Below are 16112 nucleotides of genomic sequence, written 5' to 3'. Positions count from 1 at the left end.
ACTTGTGGGGAGTGTATTAATTGGGATCAAAGGACTTGGAAGATCTTGACTAGTTACACGAACAAGTTAGAGAGAGATAAAAAGAGAAAAGCGGCTTCTAGACCTAAAGCAAAAAACTTAATTAGTCAGGAATTGTCTAATGATAATTAGTCTCTTCTGAACCTTCCCCTCCACCTGTGATTCCCAGTCCTAATCTTGGCTTCCTCACACCCATACCCGATGCTGTGACCAATTTAGAGGCAAGAGTCGATCAGAAATTTTTGATCATGCTCCAAGCAATGGAGAAATTAGGAGCGTCCGTGAAAACCCTAATGGACAAGGTAAGTGGTGAAGTGAGCACAAGTGTAAGTGTGGTGGAGGAGGTGGCTGTTCGGCCCACTGATTATCCTAGGCAAAGGTCCCTGTCAAGCTCCCCAGAACCTGGGAGGAGGCATACTGGTAGCCCAAGGGAGGTTAGTGGGGTCTGCCCACGAGCAGTCGCCCCCTCAGGCGATTCTGTTGACAAATCCCAGATTGCAACAGAGCGCCATTCGAAAGGCGTCTCTAAAGGAGTACCGCTGTCGTCTAGTGCTTCCAGCTAAGGGGAGTCCTCTCAGAGGCGCCAGTAGCGATTCCATGACGAGTCCCGTCCATTGAAAAGGAGGGCTCATAAGTTGCCTCCCTCTCCAGTCCCCTGTAAAAAGGCAAGCCCTTTACGGAAGGATCAGCTTTCCTTTAGTTTTTGGGACTCTCTGGAGGGATTCTCTCAGGTTACGGCAGGAGAGGGACGTCGTAGTGAGAGGATCACATCCTCTAAGTCAAAGTCGTCGTCGAGAAAGTCTTCCTCTAGCAGACGCTCAGAGGTGAAGAGTACGGGGAAGAGTAGACTTTCGGAGATGTCTTCAGCACCGGTCCGCACATGTAATACTGAAGGACAGGTAAGACCGCCATCAGTCCCTCCTGTAATTTCTGAGACTCCTGGGAGACATCTTCAGCGTTCGGAGCATGAGAACCCGACAATTCCCGAGCGCCCATCGGCGCCACAGTTTGCCCACTCGCCAGAGTAGCTTTTGACGCCCGGAACTTCCGCAGCGACGCTAGAACAACCTTTGGCTCCCGAGCGTCCACTAGCTCCCGGGAATCCATGAGCACCCGAGCGTCCAAGAACACCCACTAGCGCCCGAGCGCCCGCTAGCGCCTGAGCATCCACAGGTATATATGCAACCAAGTGCACAGAGGGACCAGTCTGAAGCGCCCGGACAGCCTATGTCATCAATTTCAGCTTTGGGCCTACCGACAGGACTTCAGATGATGGCTGCCCCCGATCATTCTCTGTCAGCCATCCAGAATAAGTTAGACAGCATTTTGGGCTTTATTCAATCTGCGGCGCCCCTATCCAACCTTTCGAGACTTATCACCTATTTCTTCAGCCGAATAAGAAAAGAAAGAAGGAGAGGAGGATAAAGAGTCTTCTCTCACGGCCTACAAAGCCTTGCTTTTTTACTTTGTAGACAATTTTTCAGATTCATTCTCGCCAGTAACCCCCATGTCTCTAGTGTCTTCTTACATGAGGGACAACCAGGAAGACTCCAGGAAATTACTGAAGAAGCTCTCTCTTTGGGTGTGTCTGCCTCCGCCCAGGGAGACTTCTCCGCGCTTATTGACTCGGCAAGAAGATCGGCTTTCAACTCGGCTTAGATAATGTTTACGGAGTCAGAATTAGACCACCTCATTAAGAATATCTTCAACCCTTAAACGCCTAAGGGGTATCATAAAAATCATCTCCCGTATGCCTAGGGGTCCTCGGAGTGAGCGCCGAAGCGGAAAAAATATTTTGTTCAAAAAATCACAGCTTGCTTAGTTTTCAAGATTAAGAGTTCATTTTTGGCTCCTTTTTTGTCATTGCCTGAAGTTTAGTATGCAACCATCAGAAATGAAAAAAAATATCATTATCATATATAAATAATGCGATATATGATAGCGCGAAAACAAAATTTCATATATAATTGTACTCAAATCAGGCTGTGAGCAAAACGGTTAAAGCTAATGAGTTAATTTTTTGTTGTATTGTACACTAAATTGCTATCATTTTGATATATAACACACTGTAAAACAATCAAAGCAACACAGAGAAAATATTATCACAAAATGATGCATGAATTAGTAACGTGCAGACGTAAAAATTTTTTTTTTTCAAAAATTCACCATAAATCTAAATATTGTTCTAGAGACTTCCAATTTGTTTCAAAATGAAGATAAGTTATTGAATATTACTATACTGTAAGATTTTTAGCTTACAATTGCAGTTTTTGACCATTTCGGAGTATGAGAAAGGCTACAACCTTCAATTATTTTTTTTTTGTATTCTACATGAAATTGCACACATTTTCATATATAAAACTCTATAAAACACCTAATATGAAATGGAGCAAATATTCCGAGAATGCGAAGTACGCATTTCGGAGATTTGCGGCGGAGAATCCGCTCGCGGAGGGAAGGAAAGTTTTTTTTTTTAATTCACCATAAATCTAAATATTGTGCTAGAGACTTGGAATGTATTTCAAAATGAAGATAAATGACTGAATATTACTAGACTGTAAGAGTTTTAGCTTACAATTGCGTTTTTCGACCATTTCGGTAGAATCAAAGTTGACCGAACGTGGTTTTTTTCTATTTATCGTGATTTATATGCAAATATTTCAAAAATGAGAAAAGCTACAATCTTCAATTATTTTTCGTTGTATTCTACATGAAATTGCGCACATTTTCATTAAAACTTTATGTAACGGCTACTTTAAAATGGTGCAAACATTACGACAATCGCACGTATGATTTTTTCGGAAGAGTTACCGTGCGGACGTAAGGAATTTTTTTTTTTTTTCATAAATTCACCATAAATCAAAATATTGTGCTAGAGACTTCCAATTTGTTGCAAAATTAAGGTAAATGATTGAATATTACTAGAATATAAGAGTTTTAGCTTATAATTGCGTTTTTTGACCATTTCGGTAGAGTCAAAGTTGACAGAAGGTTGAAATTTTGGCACTTATCGTTATTTATATGAAAATATTTCAAAACTGATAAAAGCTACAACCATGGGTTGTTTTTAGTTGTATTGTGCATGAAAATTTGCACATTTCAATATATAAAACTTTATGTAACGGCTAATTTAAAATGGTGCAAACATTACGACAATCGCACGTATGTTTTTTTCAGAAGAGTTACCGCGCGGACGTAAGGAAAAAGTTTTTTTCATAAATTCACAATAAATCAAAATATTGTGCTAGAGACTTCCAATTTGTTGCAAAATGAAGGTAAATGATTGAATATTACTAAAATATAAGAGTTTTAGCTTACAATTGCGTTTTTCGACCATTTCGGTAGTCAAAGTTGACCGAAGGTTGAAATTTTGGCACTTATCGTTATTTATATGAAAATATTTCAAAACTGATAAAAGCTAAAATCATGAGTATTTTTTTGTTGTATTCTACATGAAATTGCGCACATTTTCATATATAATTACTCCATGTAACAGCTAATTTGAAATGGTGCAAAAATTATGTCAAAGTGACTAAATAATTTCTGAGATGTGTCACTGATACTTTTTAGTGCAATAAGAAAGAAATTCGTGCTTGCGCGCCTGTGTAACGATTGTAAACAAAACAACACCTTGATCCGTGAACTCCCAGCATCCCCCAAGGCGCGTGATTCAAAAGTTTTCGGCTGGTAGGCCTATAAGTATTTTTCCGCAAATTTAAAAAAAAAACTTTTCTATGTCGACGTAAAATACGTCCAATCGGCACCCGACAGACCATTTATCTAGACGTAAAATACGACCAATTGGCGTTTAAGGGTTAAGGTATTCGAAGTTTTTAGTTTCCTGGACTGGACAGTAAGAGCCTTGGGACGTAAACTGAAGAGCTATTCAATGTTGAGTGAGGAAGCTTTTACAGACATTTCGGGAGTGATCTCTCTTCATGTTAGTTATCCTAAAGAAGAGAGAACTATGGTGTTCTTTTACATCCAAGGGAGTATCTCGTACCCAAAAGTCTGCCTTGTTATATTTGCCCTTGGCTAAGAACCTGTTTCCAGAAGAGACAGTAGTGCTAGTTGCCTCCGAATTGCAGAAGAAAGCAACACAGGATCCTCTCTCGCATTCCACTAAACGGACTAGAGAAAATATCCCTAGTGTACCCCCCTTGCCAGCCAGCCGAGGACAACCCTTTCGGGGCAGGGGATTTGGTAGATATTTCCCAAGATCAAGGGGCAGAGCATATTTCACCCTTAAATCTATTAATAAATCCTCAACCAACCCCTCGACCAAGAAGTAGTGTATCAGTCCTTCGTGCGCCAATAGGAGTGAGGCTTCATCAGTTTTGGGAAGAATGGGAAGCAAGGTTTTAAGAGTAGGATACGATATTGCGTTCAAGAGAAAGCCACCGTTATCAGGCTCTCATAGCTTTGACAGCTTACTCAGAAAATTCAAAGAAGTTCATTGCCCTTTCGGAAGAGGTTTCGTGTCTCTTGCAAAAGAAAGCAATAGAGTTAGTAGAGGAGCCAATAACACCAAGGTTTTACAATCGTCTGTTCGTTGTCCCCGAGTCATCAGTGGGATGGAGACCCATATTGGATGTAAGCACTCTGAACCTTTATGTGCAAAAGTTCAAGATGGAGACGAATCAGTCTGTCCTTTCATCAATCCGACAAGGGGAGTGGATGATCTCCATCGATATGGAGGACTTATATTTTCACATCCCAATACACCAAAACTCAAAGAGGTTTCTGCGTTTTGTCTACAGGGACAAAATATACCAGTTCAGAGCGCTGTGTTTCGGGCTTTCGACCGCACCACAAGTGTTCACCCGAGTCCTAGCTCCCATTGCGAAATGGTTACATCTAGTCGGAATAAGGATATCCCTTTACTTGGACGATTGGCCTCTCCGGTCACAAACAAAGGAGAGGTGCATGGAGGACCTTCAGAAAACCCCGACTTTAGCTCAGGATCTAGGACTGTTAATAAACAGACGAAAGTCGCAGTTACTCCCCAGTCAGGAATTAGTCTATTTGGGGATGAGGATCAACTCAGTGAGTTTTCGGGCTTTTCCATCCCCACAAAGAATCGAGTCGTGCCTACAGAAGGTAGTGAAACGAGTGTGCCTACAGAAGGTTGTGAAATTTTTAGTTCTCCAGGAATGCTCTGCAAAGGAATGGATGTCTTTTGGGCACTCTATCCTCAATAGAACAGTTCGTGACACTAGGGAGACTGCATATGAGGAACCTACTGTTCTTCCTCAGAGTGAATTGGAACAGAAAGAAGTTTCCAGATTCTTTTGTGTTCCCTATCACACAGGAAATAAAAGAGGACCTGCAATGGTGGAAGTTGAGAGACAGACTTGCGGAAGGGAGATCCCTCCTCCCGCAGAGCCCCAACCTAGTGTTCTTTTTAGAAGCATCAGATCAAGGTTGGGAGCAATTCTGGGGGAAAAAGAAGTATCAGGCGTTTGGAATGCAGAACAAAAACGGTGGCGTATAAATCAAAAGGAACTCACCGCCATCCACTGGGGATTGCTGAAGTTCGCGGACGAAGTTCGCAACAAAGTAGTGGCGATACACTTGGACAGCACGACAGCGCTCTCCTACATTAAGAAACAAGGAGGGACACACTTGTTTTCTCTTTGCGAGACGGCAAGGAGCCTGCTGGTATGGGCGAATTGGAATCAAACCACAATAATTCTGAGGTTCGTTCAGGGGAAACTCAATGTTCTCGCTGACAAACTGAGCCGCAGGAGGCAAGTACTTCACATGGAATGGACGATGAATCCAGTGGTATGTCTCGAATTGTGGAAACTCTGGGGGAAACCTATGATGGATCTGTTTGCCACAGCAAGAAACCATCGTCTCCCCCTTTACTGTTCACCAGCCCTGGACCTGAAAGCATGGTCGACAGATGCGATGCTTTTGGACTGGTCGAACAAAGACTTGTACGCTTTTCCTCCATTCAAGATGGTGAGAGAAGTCATCAACAAATTCGGAACGCATCACAACGTTTCGATGACTCTCATTGCTCCATTCTGGCCAGCGCAGGAATGGTTTCCAGATCTTTTAGATCTTCTAGTGGATTGGCCAAGGTTACTTCCTCAGAGGACAGATCTACTCAGACAACCCCACTTCAGGAGGTTCCATCAAGGACTATCCACTCTGTCTCTAACCGCTTACAGACTGTCTGACAACTCTTACGAGCAAAGGAGTTTTCAAGACAAGCGGCGAGAGCTATTGCGCAGTGCAGAAGGGAAACTTCAAGCAAAGTCTATCCTATCCGGCAAAGTGGGCTGTGTTTAGAGCCTGGTGTAAAGAGCATAATGTTTCGTCTTCTAAAACAACTATAACAGAAATAGCAGATTTTCTTTTATATTTGAGAACAGATAGAAATCTGTCTACTGCGACTATCAAAGGCTGTAAGGTGATGTTGGGATCTGTTTTCAAGCACAGAGGATTGGAAGTGTCCTCAAATTAGAAAAACCCAAAGGTTCGAAGATATTATCTTGGAACATAGATGTAGTATTTGAGTGGTTGTCGGAAACTCCGTGTGAGCCGTTGCAAAGAGCATCGTTGAGAGATTTGACGAGAATGACCTTATTCCTAGTAGCCCTGGCTACAGCTAAAAGAGTGAGTGAAATAAATGCCATGGACAAGAGAATAGGCTTTGCACAGGGTAATGCAGTTTGCGCATTAATCTTGGGGTTTTTGGCAAAAAACAAGATCCCGTCCAAACCGTGGCCTTGTTTGTTCAGTATCAAAAACCTCACGGACTTGGTAGGACCGGAAGAAGAAGAGGTTGCTCTGCCCGGTCAGAGCTCTGAAATGTTATTTACAAAGGACAGAGAAAGTTCGGGGCCCGTCCGATCGTTTGTGGTGTTCAGTAAGGAATCCGGCGCGCCCGATGTCTAAAAACGCCCTGGCGTTCTTACGTAGCGTGATTGTAGATGCTCATTCACAAGTGAAAGAAACCGACCTTAATAAATTAAAATGAAAGCTCACAAGGTAAGAGCAGTGGCAACCTCTCTCTCGTTTAAACACAATCTCTCATTGGACTCGATTATTCAAGCAACTTATTGGAAATGTAAATCAGTGTTTGCCTCGCATTACTTGTGTAATATTGAAACAGTATATGAAAATTGCAGTACCCTGGGTCTGTATTTAGCGGCGGGCACAGCATTGGGTAAGGGTGTGTAGGAAGTCATACCTTCCTAGCCTATCTCTTCGCCTTGAACGAGGTTGTTGAGTTTTTTAGGGGAGCCTGGAGGTACTATGGATGTACTAGGAGTACCCTTCAGTTAAGTATAGAGTTTGGTATGAATGTTATGGTTGAGGTGATATATTTTTTACTCTGGTAATATTTGGTTATTTGGTACTGCGCCCTGGGCGGGGGCATCCTTTGGTTGACCATGCTAGCCACAGACATTCCTAAGTTGCATGGGTCCCACTGTTTAGAGGACGAACCATGGCTATACCGCCACGTCCCTATGAGTTAAGACGAGCAACTTCCAGAGGCAATAATTAACTGTTTAGCTCTCTTAACAGGTAAGGAACCAACAAGCATCTGCATGGATGCTAGCACTAAATATATATATGTTGTATTTATTAAATTTTAAAAAAGTTATGAGCATATCCTTGGATCCCACCTCCTTCAATGTGGGATTCAGCTATGTAACTACTTTGTAAGTTTTTTGCATACATAAAAAAGACTTTTTTATGATAAAATAAGATTTTATGTATACTTACCAAGTAGTTACATGATCAAAGCCTGCCATCCTCCCCTCACATGGATAATAGGGCATAAACAACTGATTTTTGGACGGTGTTGGTTCCTCACTCCCCCAATAGTGGGCGGGCGGTATCACCTGACCAAAACAAAGTAACACTTCCGCGAATTTCAAAAATTCTAGCTGCTGACGGTTTTAGAAATTATAGCTATGTAACTACTTGGTAAGTATACATAAAATCTTATTTTATCATAAAAAAGTCATACTTTCCCTGTAATCTCAAATAGAATGGTTTTGTGTCTAACTTGTTATGCAATTTACTAAGAAGAGATTAAGGAAAGCTTTTTGGATAGATCAATCCCATAATTTCATGATGACTCTTTTGGCTAGTATTGTAACCTTGTCCTCTTCCCAGTTTAGGGAGAATGAGTTCCTATAAGTTAAGAGGCTAGGGTTGATTTCATAGGTAAAACTTACTCTGTTATGCCAGGTTGTTTCAGCTAGATTTTAAAGCTGGACTTATGGTTACGTTGTTTTAGGTCTACATTTTCATATTAAGAAAATATGTATACCTTCTGTAACTTCTTTCAAATGAACTATATTATTTGGAACCTTGAATTTCGAGTTAGTGGCCTATGAGACTTGTACGATATGAATAAAGTTCATATTGTGAGTAATGATAATAAAATTCTTATGAGCTTTTACACCTTTGTGAGGTGAAATTTACCTCACGGAGGCCTTCCCATGGAGGTAGTATGCTACCATTTGCACTAAATCCAGGCCGAAGAGATGAAGAGAGAGAGGAGAGAGAGAGAGGAGAGAGAGAGAGAGAGAGAGAAGAGAGCGAAAGGAAAAAGAGAGAGAGAGAGAGAGAGAGAGAAAAACCTTTCACCTTGAATTGTTTTTCATTTTGTGAAATCCATTAGTTACATGAGTCTTACTTTTGCGACAGGACAAAATGCATTATGTATGAGATTGGAGGAGCAATGTGTTGGAGTAGGTTGGAATCACTCTCCCTCCCATACATGCAGGACTTACTTACATACAGAATAATCCTCTATAATCTTTATTTCCATGATCTGTAAGGAGTCAAGAATTAAAAATGGTTTTCCAAGAGCATTGTTAGTAACTACAAAGTGAATGAAAAAATTGGAAAAGTACAAAAATACCTTTTAAAAATTTTTTATATATGTAGTAGGAACTTTGAAGGCACTAAAATTGCACTTTAGTATGGTTAGATTTACTTTATGTTAATAATCAGTAGAAGTGAAGGCAAGTTCCATATTCTTTTTCACGGGTTTTTTGTTACCAAAAATATCAGCAGTCGAGTATGTAGAGTATATATTTGAAAACATATGATAAAGATATAATTTTGCTTGCTTCTATTTGTGTGTGTGTGTACATACTGTACTTTCCTCGGTGGGTACAAGAGTACAGTAAAAGGTCTGTAGAAACAAGTAAAGGTTGATGTGTCGAGTTTAGAAGATTATTAAAATAAATAATTGAAGGATTTATTTTTACAGACCTGTGAGTCTTATATAGCCTTCTTGGACTTGTATAAGAAGATTGTTTCATTATTATATTTTATTGTACATATAAAGATTTAAAGTACACTAGGTACATTATTCATATTATCTAATCAAGACAAGTAAGGTGATATTGTGTAGTTAATTCATAGACAACCATAGTTGCCATCACTGTTTTCAGTTCTCAAATATATTCTTCCTCAGGCATTACTCCAGCTCGAATCGAGCAGTTCAACTCACATTTGTGGTTAAAATACCTAACAAAATAATAATAATTTCAACTCACTTTTACAGTTAAAATATCCAACAAAACAATAATAATTTAGCCTTGAGGGGATTCTATGCCAAGGAGTTCTTTGGCTAAACAATATTAACTACTTATGAATGGATTTCCAAGAACTATAGTAATATTGGGAAATCCAAAGCAAGATTATCTTGCATTTTGTTGTGAACTTATCTTCTGCTGTCTCACAATATTGCAAAATGAATCTTTTGACACCAGTACATATTGATTGTTTTCCTCAAGATGCTAAGCTGATGGAAGTAAGGTAGTTTGACCAGACTGCTAAACTAAAAATTCCTGTTTCTCACAGTTGTTTTTGACTGAATTATTTGCTCATACAGTGGATAATAATTGTTTATTCACCATATTCCACTAAATTAGAATGATGTAGGGGAATAGTGCTGATAACCGCCAACAAAAGCAGATTAGTTGTGTGTATTATGTATGTATGTGTATTATCACCATTGTGTGGGCAAACTGAGATTAATCATTTCAACAAAATATCACAAATTTCAGTAGTGCACAAATATTAAAGATAGGATGCTTGAAATGTTTTTACAGTGTTCATATGGCTTTTAGTCACATGTAGCAGGATGTACTGTAGTTTATAAATTCAATGATATACAGTACATACTTTTACAATAAGTGAATTGTTATATTTTAAATAGATTTCATGACTAACTGTTTTGTGCTCTGTATTGTATCAAAAACTATTCCATCCATATTTGTTTGAATTCTCTGTTAAAACTAGTAGTATTCATTTTTTGCACATGCTGAATTTTATAATAAATGCTATACATACAATTTAAAGTTTTTTTATTCATGACTATCTTTTATATCCTTTTGAAAAGTTTGTTAAATTTTTAGGTAAAGGTAGAACTAGGTTTTGTGCAATTTAGTCATTTACTCCTGTGTTTTAAATAACATAAACTGTATGAACAGCTTTCTTATAAATATGGAAGTGCACAGTGTGATTATTTACCATTGTGCTGATGAAATAAAAGCGGAGGCAAGCAAATTTGTGTAAGTAAATGTAAATTTCCAGCAACAGTACAAGTCCTTGAGCAATAAATTTCTGGGCTTGGAAAGGGAAATGTCCCCGCAGAAGGGTAATACAGTGGTACCTTGACCTACAAAATTAATCTGTTCCGAGGCGGCCTTCGTAACCTGAGCTTTTCGTATCTTGAGCCGCATTTTACATGTAAATTGCCTAATTCATTCCAAGCCCTACAAAAACACCCCCGTAAATTTTACTATAAAGCTAAATTGACCAATAAACAATAAAATACAACAATTTGGACCATTCAATACCTAACTTAATACGTACTACTTCTATGTACCTGTATATAAAGTGTATTAGTGTACATGGTATACAAGAAGTACTGTACGTACATATGTAGTAAAATGTGGAACCTTACCTTTCGAGTGAGGCTATCTCCGAAAGTGGCGACAGAGGAGGAGGACAAACGGCAGAAAATTTATTATGTAGTACGTACACTTAACGTAACGAAACACATTAAAAATGTCAGGAAACAAACTAAACTTTACGAAACACATTAACAAAGCCGTAACACTTAACTTTACAAAAAAAACTTTAAAATTAAATTTTTTTTTTTATTTTTTTTTATTTTTTACATTTTATATATATATATATAGATATATATATATATATATATAAATATATAATATAATTATATATTATCTATATATATATATAATATATATATATATATATATATATATATATATATATATAATATCTATATATATATATATATATATATATATATATATATAATAAGATATATATATTATATATATATTATTAATTTTTTACAAAATTTCCATTTCTTCAACAATTTCAACTTTCTGTAGTATCAATTGGATCTCCTTTTTGCTTACTCCTACTAAAGGCCTCTTTAAAAAGTAACGATCCAAGGAAGATTGCCTCTGCCTACTTTTCACAATGTTCCTTAAGCGACTCAGGCAAATGTCATTGAACTGCGCAAGCATACGACCTGTTTAAGCCTTTTCGGGGTGTCTCTTTTCTACAAATGATTGCACCTTATGCAAAGCAGCTAGAGCATCCTTAATTTCTGCCGTTGTCATAGGGTTGTCCTCCTCCTCCTCGCCGCTGCTAGAGAACTCTTCTTGAACGACGTTATGTTGCATGGCCTCCAACTCCTTCAGGTAATCCGTCTCAAGCTACTCTTGGTGCTCCTTGAGAAGGTCATTGACGATGTCCTCATCAACGACCAGCCCCATGGACTTGCCGAGTGCAATGATCTCGTCTAGATCTGGTTGCGAAACAGTTTCAGGATCGTCAACTGTTTCTGAATCTGCACCAGCTTCGCCCACGTCGAATCCCTCGAAGTCTCGAGCGGATATGGCATCAGGCCAGAGTTTCCTCCATGAAGAATTCAAGGTTCGCCTTGAAACCTCCTGCCAAGCTTGATCGATGAGTCGGATGAATATGACAACATCGAAATGCTCCTTCCAAAATTCATGCAAGTTGAAACATCTCTTGAAAAGATGTTTTGTATACAGCTTCTTGAAGTTCGATATCACTTGCTGGTCCATGGGCTGGAGGAGAGGGGTAGTGTTAGGTGGAAGATAAAGAACCTTGATAAAAGAATACTTCGCTAGGATATCTTCCTCAAGGCCAGGAGGGTGAGGAGGGGCATTGTCCAACAACAGCAGACATTTCAGAGGGAGGCGCTTCTCTTCCAAGAATTTCTTCACTGTCAGGCCGAAACACAGATTTATCCCCTCGGTGAACAAAAGTCTCATTACCCAGGCTTTCGGCTTCACCTTGCAATCCCCACTGGCGTTCGAACAAAGTGCGAGCGTAAGTCTGTCTTTCATAGGCTTATGCCCAGGTAGCTTCTTCTCTTCCTGCGTGATGTACGTCTGACGAGGCATTTTTTCCAAAAAAGGCCAGTCTCATCACAGTTGAAGACTTGCTGAGAACTGTAGCCCTCCTTGATCGTCATCTCGTTGAATGTCTTAATAAAGGCTTCGGCCGCTTTTGTGTCCGAGCAGGCAACCTACCCCTGCAGCACCACCGAATGGATGCCAGTCCGTTTACGGAATCTTTGGAACCACCCATGAGAAGCCTTGAAGTCTGGGGTTGGCATCGTTGTCCCTTCTCCTCCGTCGTCTTCGGCCTGGGCAGTCAAGTCGCCGAAAATAGCGCTGGCCTCGTGGGAGATTGCTGTCTCGGATATCATATCACCAGCGATTTCTTTGTCTTTTATCCAGACAAGAAGCAGCCTTTCCATCTCGTCGTGCACGTGGCTCCTCTTGCTAGACAAAATAGTCACACCCTTGGAAGGTGTAGCTGCTTTGATGGCTTCCTTCTGCTTAAGGATGGTGCCTATCGTCAATGGATTTTGGCCATATTCCTTAGCGATCACACTCAATTGCATGCCAGCTTCATGCTTCTTGATAATCTCCATCTTTGTCTCCAAAGAAAGCATCCTCTTCTTTCCGTGAACAAAATCATATAGAACGAACGAATTCGGCATGCATACAGAAACAATGCTGCTACCGAGTGGCCGTAAAAGCATGCCGCTACGTAGATGCATGATGGGATCATGGGAGAGATGCTGACCTATAGGAGAGCAGGATCTTATGGCGGTGACTAGCATCAGAAACCAATGGGAGAGCGGGAGGATGGTGGCAAGTCTACTCAGTTGGCGGCGCGCAAGTTTTAAAATTGTTATCAGTGGTCCGGGCGAATCTTGGGACTTTACAACAACAATCTTTTGTATCCTGAACTATTTTTGTATGTAGAGCCAAAAAAATCTTCGTACAGGCAGTCCCCAGGTTACGACGGTGTCGGCTTACTACGTTCCGAGGTTACGAGGCTTGTCAATAGACGTTATTTCCAGGGTTACGACGCATGTTCCAGGGTTACGACGCCTACAATGCACATCTGGGAGATGAAATATTACACCAAAAATGCAAAATAATCAATATTTGAAGGTTTTTTTTTGATGAAAAATGCCATAAGAATGCAGTTTACATAGTTTTCAATGCACCCAAAGCATTAAAAGTAAGATTTTCTTAGGATTTTTGACGATGTTCCGGCTTACAACAATTTTCGGCTTACGACGCGTCTCAAGAACGGAACCCCCGTCGTAACCCGGGGACCGCCTGTATTTGTTTTCGTAGCTCGAATTTTTCATAAGTTGAGCCTTTCGTATGTCGAGGTGCCACTGTACTACCTTACTAAAGGTTGTATGCAGCTTCCCTTCAGCCCAAAGCTTCACTCACTGTTAGCCTTTTACTTTACCAACATCCCCACTTCTTTTCTTTTATCTTCCAATTTAAATTTTTTGCTGTCTTGATTGCTGAATGGCTGGAAGTGCCCTAGTGCTTCTTTAATAGCATAATTTTATAAGTAAAAAATTGAAATACAGGTAAACTATTATGTAAAGGTTAAACTAGGTTATGGTTTCATCTCTCTTGATTGTGCATCTAAACTCTTCTGCTACCTAGTGGAATTGGTCATTATGTGCATGTCCAAAGTCTTCAAGACCTGTAATCTGACTTGCAAGAGTTTTGTTGACATTCTCTTTATTTTCGTATCCCCTTGCTTATTTTATATGATTAATTCATTTCTCATAGATTGGTGCTGGAGTTTTCCCTTATTTTTTGCTTTTTGCACATATTTGTAAATAGTAATTTTCCCAGAGTGGAAAACATGTAAGTTGGACCTGTCAGCAATAAATGTAAATGTGATGCTTGTGGTTCTTTGAACGGTGGCTCTTTTCACTTTTTGTCCACTTAGTCAACTGCAGGATGAGTTAATGATTGCATTGTTTAGTTTTTGTCCTTAGTTTTGTCAAGTAACTGTTTCATTTCTTGACAAAGCTAGAATTTGCATTTGATTCCCTTATTCATAAGCTTCTCACATACAAGTTTCATTGTATTTTTTCAGGTTGATTACCCCCAGCAATGATGTCATCCAATCTGATGACAGGTCGTTGATGCAAAGTGCACAGGTGAGCTGAGACCCAGGAGGATACCAGACTTGTAGGAATTCGTAGGTCATCCCTTGTTCTGGACTATTCAGAGGGATAACCAGACGATAACCATGGACGTGTTTCCTTAAATGCCTGTGTGCTGTATGTGCTTGTTATGCCTTTTCTGACAAGAGTGGAAGAATAGGATGAATTTGGGGAGGACTATGGGCCATTTGTCAGAGAGCCAAAACCAGAGAGGCCGTATCCTAGTTGCTTCTTATCTGACGAGCATTTAAAGTTAGCTGTAAGATTACTTTTCCCTATTGGGGGTTATTGCCAAATAACCCATCAGTGCATCTCAGGCATTGCACTGTAGTCAGTAGTACTTGAGGTTCTTTGCAGCATCCTGTTGTCCCCATCTCACTTTTGTCAGCCCTGTCCTAAAAATTTTCGTATTTCTTTCTTAATCATATTTGCTACCCATGGTTTAAAAATACGTTTCATAAAATTATTCTAGGAAGAAAGTACACTAAGAAGTTAAAAAAAAAGAAAAAAAAAATTGGAATGTGTGCGATAAGATAGAAGAGAAATGATTCAAAACATCTCCGGTAAAATTATTTAAGTTTACCAAATAACATTTTTTACGTTTTCTGTAAGGAACGAGAAAAAGAAAACGGTAGCATCAGAGAGAATTAAGTCAAATTATCTCTCTCTCTCTCTCTCTCAAATTCATCACAGGCATTTTTTGGTTTATTTTTATTATGCAGAGTAGTCCATATTAATAGTCATAGCACTAGCATCAGAGACAATTAAGTCAAATTCTCTCTCTCTCTCTCAATTCATCACAGGCATTTTTGGGTTTATTTTTATTATACGGAGTAGTCCATATTATATTTATAGCACTCAGAAATAATTATCTAAAACTTTCCTTGAGCGACTTGACACTTTCAGTCCTCCTGCTATCGGATGGGAGCTAATTTATTATTATATATAATAATAATCTCTTAGAAGAAAATATAAAAGGACTCTAGCTAAAGCCCACATTAGAATAGCATCTTGGCTTGAAAGTTGAGTCTAGCTAAAGCCCACATTAGAATAGCATCTTGGCTTGAAAGTTGAGTCCATCTGCAGTAGCTATTCATGTGTTCACGCCATTTAATTAGTACTCAGATCTGTCATTACACATATTTTAAGCATTATTTTAGCTTCAATATATAGGGAGACATTGCAGCTCAAGCGATAGGTACAGCATTGCAAGACCAGTTATTACCCTTACCACTCTTTTTACTATATTTCGCAACTTCCCAAGTTGTATTTTATGTAGGCTGTGGTAGATAAGAGTTAAGATATTCCACTCTGCTTATGACACAGTATATATAACTGTCTGCTGTCCACCATTTATAATGGTATAGGACGGCGACCAGTTGTATGTTAGATCTCGCGACTGTGATACGCAAGCATTGTGGTTCCTTTTCCCTTTCTCGTCTGAGTGACATCAAGTAGATTTTGTTTCTTCTTCAGAGTAAGGGGATATGACTTCAACTTATTTCCTGAGTTTAACTTCAACAACTTTAGTTATAACCTATCCATC

The sequence above is a fragment of the Macrobrachium nipponense genome, chromosome 15 (genome assembly GCF_015104395.2).
Source record: "Macrobrachium nipponense isolate FS-2020 chromosome 15, ASM1510439v2, whole genome shotgun sequence".
NCBI lineage: Eukaryota > Metazoa > Arthropoda > Malacostraca > Decapoda > Palaemonidae > Macrobrachium > Macrobrachium nipponense.
This window is presented reverse-complemented; position numbering follows the sequence as displayed.